Source organism: Stylophora pistillata, chromosome 13 (genome assembly GCF_964205215.1).
Source record: "Stylophora pistillata chromosome 13, jaStyPist1.2, whole genome shotgun sequence".
Taxonomy (NCBI): domain Eukaryota; kingdom Metazoa; phylum Cnidaria; class Anthozoa; order Scleractinia; family Pocilloporidae; genus Stylophora; species Stylophora pistillata.
In genome coordinates, this window is record NC_142531.1 from 9,115,560 (window position 1) to 9,121,848 (window position 6,289).

General features: G+C 39.8%; 1 pseudogene; it reads left to right on the top strand.

Moving 5' to 3' along the window:
* Positions 1 to 1,222: 1,222 nt before the first annotated feature.
* Positions 1,223 to 2,621, top strand: LOC148717504 (uncharacterized protein KIAA1958-like; annotated as a pseudogene).
* The last annotated feature ends 3,668 nt before the right edge of the window (positions 2,622 to 6,289 follow it).

Genomic DNA, 6,289 nt, shown 5'->3' on the forward strand with positions numbered 1-6,289 from the left:
AAATGTACAAAGTTTCAAAACGCATGTGCTGAGCTACTATTCTGCCAATCAGATCTCTAATTTGTTTTTCCACCTCCTCGTTGCCGTCGCCGTCGTGGTTTCTTAAGGTCCCTAACATCTCGAAACGAGATGCCATTGTTACAGAAAATCTTCAGCAACAACTTTTCGATAGCATAAGCTGTTGCTAGGCAACCTGAGTACCAATCATGAGCTAGTAATTTTGCTCTCTTCTCAAGCAAAATTAAGAAAAAATACCCTCTTCATTGACCAATCAGCGTTCAGTAATTTTGCCCTCTATTTTATTAACGGCGAAATTTTTTATTTGAAATATATACGACACTCGATTTAGCCGTGAATTAACGGCTAATTTTTGCGTTTGTAATAATTATATGTATGACACTCGATTTAGTCGAAAATTAACGGCTAATTTTTGCGTCTAGAATATATATGACACTCGATTTAGCCGTGAATTAACGGCGACATTTTTGGTTTCAATATATGACACTCGATTTAGCTGTGAATTAACGGATAATTTCTGCGTTTGTAATATGTGACACTCTATTTAGCCGAAAATTAACGGCTAATTTTTGCGTTTGAAATATATGTGACACTCGATTTAGCCGTTTATTACATCCATTTTGAAATCACTGGTGGTCGCTGTAATCTGATTGGCTCTAATTGGTGCGATTTATTCCCAAATCGTACCATTTTTTGCTCTAAATCGCATCTTTTTTCCAGCCAATGAGGAATTTACACTTAAAACAAACAACCAATCAGATTTCAAGGCTTGTTTAAAGTGACCAATCAAATTGCAGGAAAATGAAAAACAGAGTATCATCTGGCAAATTTTGCAACTTTTGTTTCCAAAACTCTTATTTTTCCCCCCAAAAATGGATGAGTTTAATTTCTTCCAGTTTTTTAATAATAACAATGAGATGCTTCAGGCTGAAGACCAACATGCCAGGGACTATCCCACTTTTTGTCTACATTTTGGTGAATATTTTGACGATTTTGTACCTTCTCAAGCTCAAAATCCGCGCGATCCCGAGTCCACCGAGTCAACAACAAACGAAGAAAATCAAAAGCCACTACAAGAGTTGGATGTTGCAAGATTTCCCATCATTTCAAGCGATGAAATACATGAGCTTAAGTCTGTCACTTCCAGTAAATATACGTCCCGCTCCACAAAACAATGGATTAATGTTTTCAGAAGCTGATGTCAATGCCACCATCTTGAATATGTCTCCATCGAAACAATGGCGCCTGAAGAACTTGATAAAGTCCTGAGTAAGTTTTACGCCGAAGTAAGAAAAAAGGACGGAGATGATTACGAGCCAGAATCCCTTAAAATCATGCAGAGTGCCATAGAACGATATCTAAAGGAGAAGTACTATCCATTGAGCATCGTGCAATCGAGGGAGTTTCACTCCTCAAGAGAAATCCTCAATGCGAAAGCAATTTCCCTGCGTCAACAAGGAAAGGGAAAGAGACCCAACAAAGCTCAGCCAATCACATCTGAAGAAGAGTCAGCCCTGTGGGAAAAAGGTCAGTTGGGTGATTTTAATGGAAAGGTCTTGACCAATGTCAACTTTAAAAATTTGACGGAACAACTGGGATTTCGTGGTCGCCAAGAACACTACGATGCGTACGTGGAAGACGTAATTATAAGACAGCGAGAAGATGGAACTGAAGTTGTTGAGTTCAGAGAAGGTCCTACTAAAACACGGAGCGGTGGTCTCACCATCAGGCCATGAACAACACCACAAGCAATGTTCAGCACCGATGGCGGAAAAAGCGATTGGTTGTCCAAGCGACCCGAAGGAATGAAGAACACAGGGCCACTCTATCTAAGCATCATAAATCGTCCTAAATCAGCAGATGTTTGGTATACCAAAGTTCGAATGGGACAAAACACCATCGGCAATTTAATGAAATCCATGGCCTCCTGTCTCAGGACGAATAAGAAGCTGACGAACCACAGCATGAGGAAAACATTAGTATAAAAACTGAAGAAATCAGGTCAACCGCGCAATATCATCTGTGAAATAACAGGCCATGCACGTGATTCTTCGTTAGACGACTACGATGAAATAGACGACAATCACAGGAAAGAACTGTCTCACATCATCAGTGGATATAAAGACGTGTCAAACGAAAGTCAAGCAAACGAAGTCTCCCGCCAAACACTGCAAATCAAGCCTCAAATCAAGAGATTGCAGTACAACATAAACGAACACTTCTGGTTCTTATTTATCACGTCCAACAACAAGGCCAAATGTATCAGGCCATGGGTTCCAATCCTGGTTTTCAGTCAGCTGAATTTTCAGGATTTCAACCACGTTTTCCATTGCAGTCTCCGCAGTACCGCATGGAAGTCTTCAGTTGTGCTGCTCCCGTTCCATCGCAGAATTACACAGGCTGCACCTTCAATTTCTTCTCCAGAGACAGCCAGAATTGTCCACCCCAACCACAGAAGAAGCGAAGGGCTTAGCTTACATCATCGAGTCAGACGACGAGGATTGAACTTAAACGTTGCACTATTTTTCTGAGTTATTGAGGACTTCTTGAATTTCTTGAATGAAACCATCCTCGGAGACCCAGGGGCTGAGTTGATTTCAAGTTAGGGCATGAAGAGCCCCTGGGGACATTGTCTTACAAGACTAGTTCCAAACGGTCGCAGTCGTTCTGCCATCTTATTGGTGCCAGAAAATATTTGTGTTTTTCTGCCCAATCAGAGTGAAGTGTGCTTTAGAGTCCTTCCGTTTGTTTTAACACGGACTTATACTAGTAGCACAGTTGCACGCCATGTTTGTTTGGACCGTGCGACGGAGATTGGCTTGAGGTAAAAGTTTCAGTCTCAACACACAAGGTAAGAGAAATCGATCAGATTGTCCGCGAAAATCTTACCGGAAATTATACTGAATACTTTCGCAGGTATTACTAGAGAACGTGTTTTAAAGTTTGCGAGGTTGGTATACAACACGGTGGCTGCAGTCATTGATATGTCGCTTTAAACTTTAAACGAGATTTAAGCTTAAATCTTTCTAGATTTTTTGCATAATTTGCTGTGACTGAAACTTTGCCAATCCCGTGAAGTTATTTCGTCGCACGGGCCACAGAGGTATGTCGAGCAACTGGCGCTTTCGCCTAGGTTACGTAGCTTTCTGCTTTCTGCTTTCTATGCGCGCCAAAATCTAATCTTAGCAGTAAAGTCGTTCACAATACGGCCAAGGTTGCAGAGAACGTTAAGTTCGTGGACGACCTCCTGCAAGTGCTAAGAGAAAACTTAGCTGTGTCTCCGGTTAGCTAATTAAAATCTGAACAAAAACTTATTAACGAGAACATCGTGCGAAGGAGAGATGTTTTCGGGCAGTTACCGAAGGGGTTTTGAAAGAGTTTAATCTTTCAACTGCTGCCTAGAGTGTTGAAATTCTTTAGCTAGTAAGGCCACGGATTCTCTTCTTGTTCCTTGGTCATTGTCATTTCACCTCTTCTGTCGATTGTTGAAGACCAAGTTAAATACCTTTGATCATTGGGAATCGATCCGATGCTGTTTTCAATGGGAAAAACAAAACCAAAGACCAAGAAATATTGGATGGAAAGGGCGGGTTTGCTTTATTGCAAATGTCAGCTTGGTAGTACAGGGTCATCTACCCACATCTAATAAGCAAAAGTTTCCATGCTTAGCTTTTCACGCACAGAAAGTTGCGCAAGTACCAGTTGCTCGACATACCTGCGTGGCCCGTGCGACGAAATAACTTCACGGGATTGGCAAAGTTTCAGTCACAGCAAATTATGCAAAAAATCTAGAAAGATTTAAGTTTAAATCTCGTTTAACGTTTAAAGCGACATATCAATGACTGCAACCATCGTGTTGTATACAAACCTTGCAAACTTTAAAGCACGTTCTCTAGTGATACCTGCGAAAGTATTCAGTATAATTTCCGCAGATATGATCGATTTCTCTTACATTGTGTGCTGAGACTGAAACTTTTCACCTCAAGCAAATCTCCGTCGCACAGTCCAAACAAACATAGCGAGCAACTGAGCTACTAGTGTATGTCCGTGTTAAAACACACGAAAGGACTCTAAAGCACACTTCACTCTGATTGGGCAGAAAAACACAAAGATTTTCTGGCACCAATCAGATGCCAGAACGACTGCGACCGTTTGGAACTAGTCTTGTAAGACAATGTCCCCAGGGGCTCTTTATGCCCTAACTTGAAATGGACCCACAGCCCCTGGGTCTCCGAGGATGGAATGACACTTGTCTTTCTTTTGATACGGTTGACTGAGTTTTTGACACATGACGTCAAAGTCTTCCTGTTTTGCATACAAAATAAGATGTGAATGCGTTTCCGGTTCCTCTTTTTATTTAAAAACCCGCTCAGTACTGCATGAATAAAATATTTGAATTGACCAAGTTCTGTATTTGGGCGATTTCAAAATGGATGTAATAAAGTGGTAATTGAACCTCGTGTCGTGCAATTTTGGTCTGAAATCATACTTGTGATTTCAAATCGAACTCGCGCTGCGCGCTCGTTCGATTTTGAAATCACGCGTATGATTTCAGCCTAAATTGCACTCCACTCAGTTCAATTACCATTATGAGTTAACGGCGAAATTTTTGGTTTGAAATACATATGACACTCGATTTAGCCGTGAATTAACGGCGAAATAAATTATGTCTTTGCAATAATCTCGCGAGTAACGTGAGTAACGGCGAAATTTTTGGTTTGCATAATTATTACAAACCAAACATTCCGCCGTTAATTTACGACTAAATTACGGCTATATAAAATTTCATTTAATTTTTTACTAAATTTAATCTATACTAAATGACTTATTGGCTAAAAATTTTTAATATATGTAAAGAAATTTTATCGCAAAATTTTCACTTATTGGGAGCTCCGCTTTTAGGTTTGGCTAAATCTATATATTAGAAGGCATAAAAGGACGAGGTCACAATGACACAGGTAGCGAATCGTTCGCTGTGGTACAGGTGATTTAGAACAGTCGTTCTTATTGAAAAAAACACAGTGCTCGAGAGAAATGCAAATGATGCAATCCACCAAATAACTGAACTATTTGATTAAATATTTCAGTCAGTTTTGTTGACTAACCTTAACTTGCTTCGGTAACGCCATATTCTCAACTGTTTTCATAACACAGTCGTTCTTATGGAAAAAAGGCAATGTTCGAGAGAAATGCAAATGATGTAATCCCCTAGATAACTGAACTATTTGATTAATATAGTTCACTATGTTTGAAAAAGTCTATAACTTATTTCCAGTCATTGCTATTTTAATTATATACAGTGAATAAAGGTAAGTTGTATAAAAAATGCCATCCTGTTTTCAGCAAACTTTGTTTGTTTCGTTTCTCTGCATCAGCTCGCGTTTCAGATAGTTACACTTTTGCGACTCGATCACAGACTTGACTCTTGCGTTAACTTGCGTTAATCTTGCGTTAACTTGCGTTAATCTTGCGTTAACTTGCGTTAATCTTGCGTTAACTTGCGTTAATCTTGCGTTAACTTGCGTTAATCTTGCGTTAACTTGCGTTAATGTTGCGTTAACTTGCGTTAATGTTGCGTTAACTTGCGGTAATCTTGCGTTAACCTACGTTAACTTGCCGTCTAGAAGTATCATTTAGCGGAACCATCATGGCTGGTTGCAACGAAAGATGTAACCTTCCTACTGCCAAGAGTGACCAAGACAGAATTTCTCCTTACAATATTAATACAATATCAAGCAAACAAGAAATAAGAACAAAGGAAAATATCAATCAGGGGATTATTAGTTGATCCAATACCAAATTCTCCACAGTAACATCATAAGAATTTTATGCCAGTCAGTAGGGAGAATTTCTGATGAGATCTTGGGAGTGAAAGGGTTAAGAAATGATAAGCATGCAGCGTGTAACCACCGAGTTATGGATGCATACGGGAGGTTGCTAAGCACGAAAGAAAAGTATAAGTCGTAAGAGTCGCACGAGGCGAAAAACGAGTGCGACTCTGACCTCTTGAGCGCTTAGAAAACATCCCAAGCGCGTCAATGACTCGGTTGTTCCATGCTGCCCGCCAATTTAGACTTTCAAACATCTTTCGTTTCGTGTAGAATGAAGAATCTAGACCTTTAATCGAAATATTTCTATCAGAGAACACTTGCATGTCAGAGAGCTCATTAAACTGAGCTCGCATCTCCTAACATATTATAACACATTTTAATTTGATCATTACTCAATCGTGGAAAATTGAGAACAAGAGACGATTGAGTAGACAACCCTA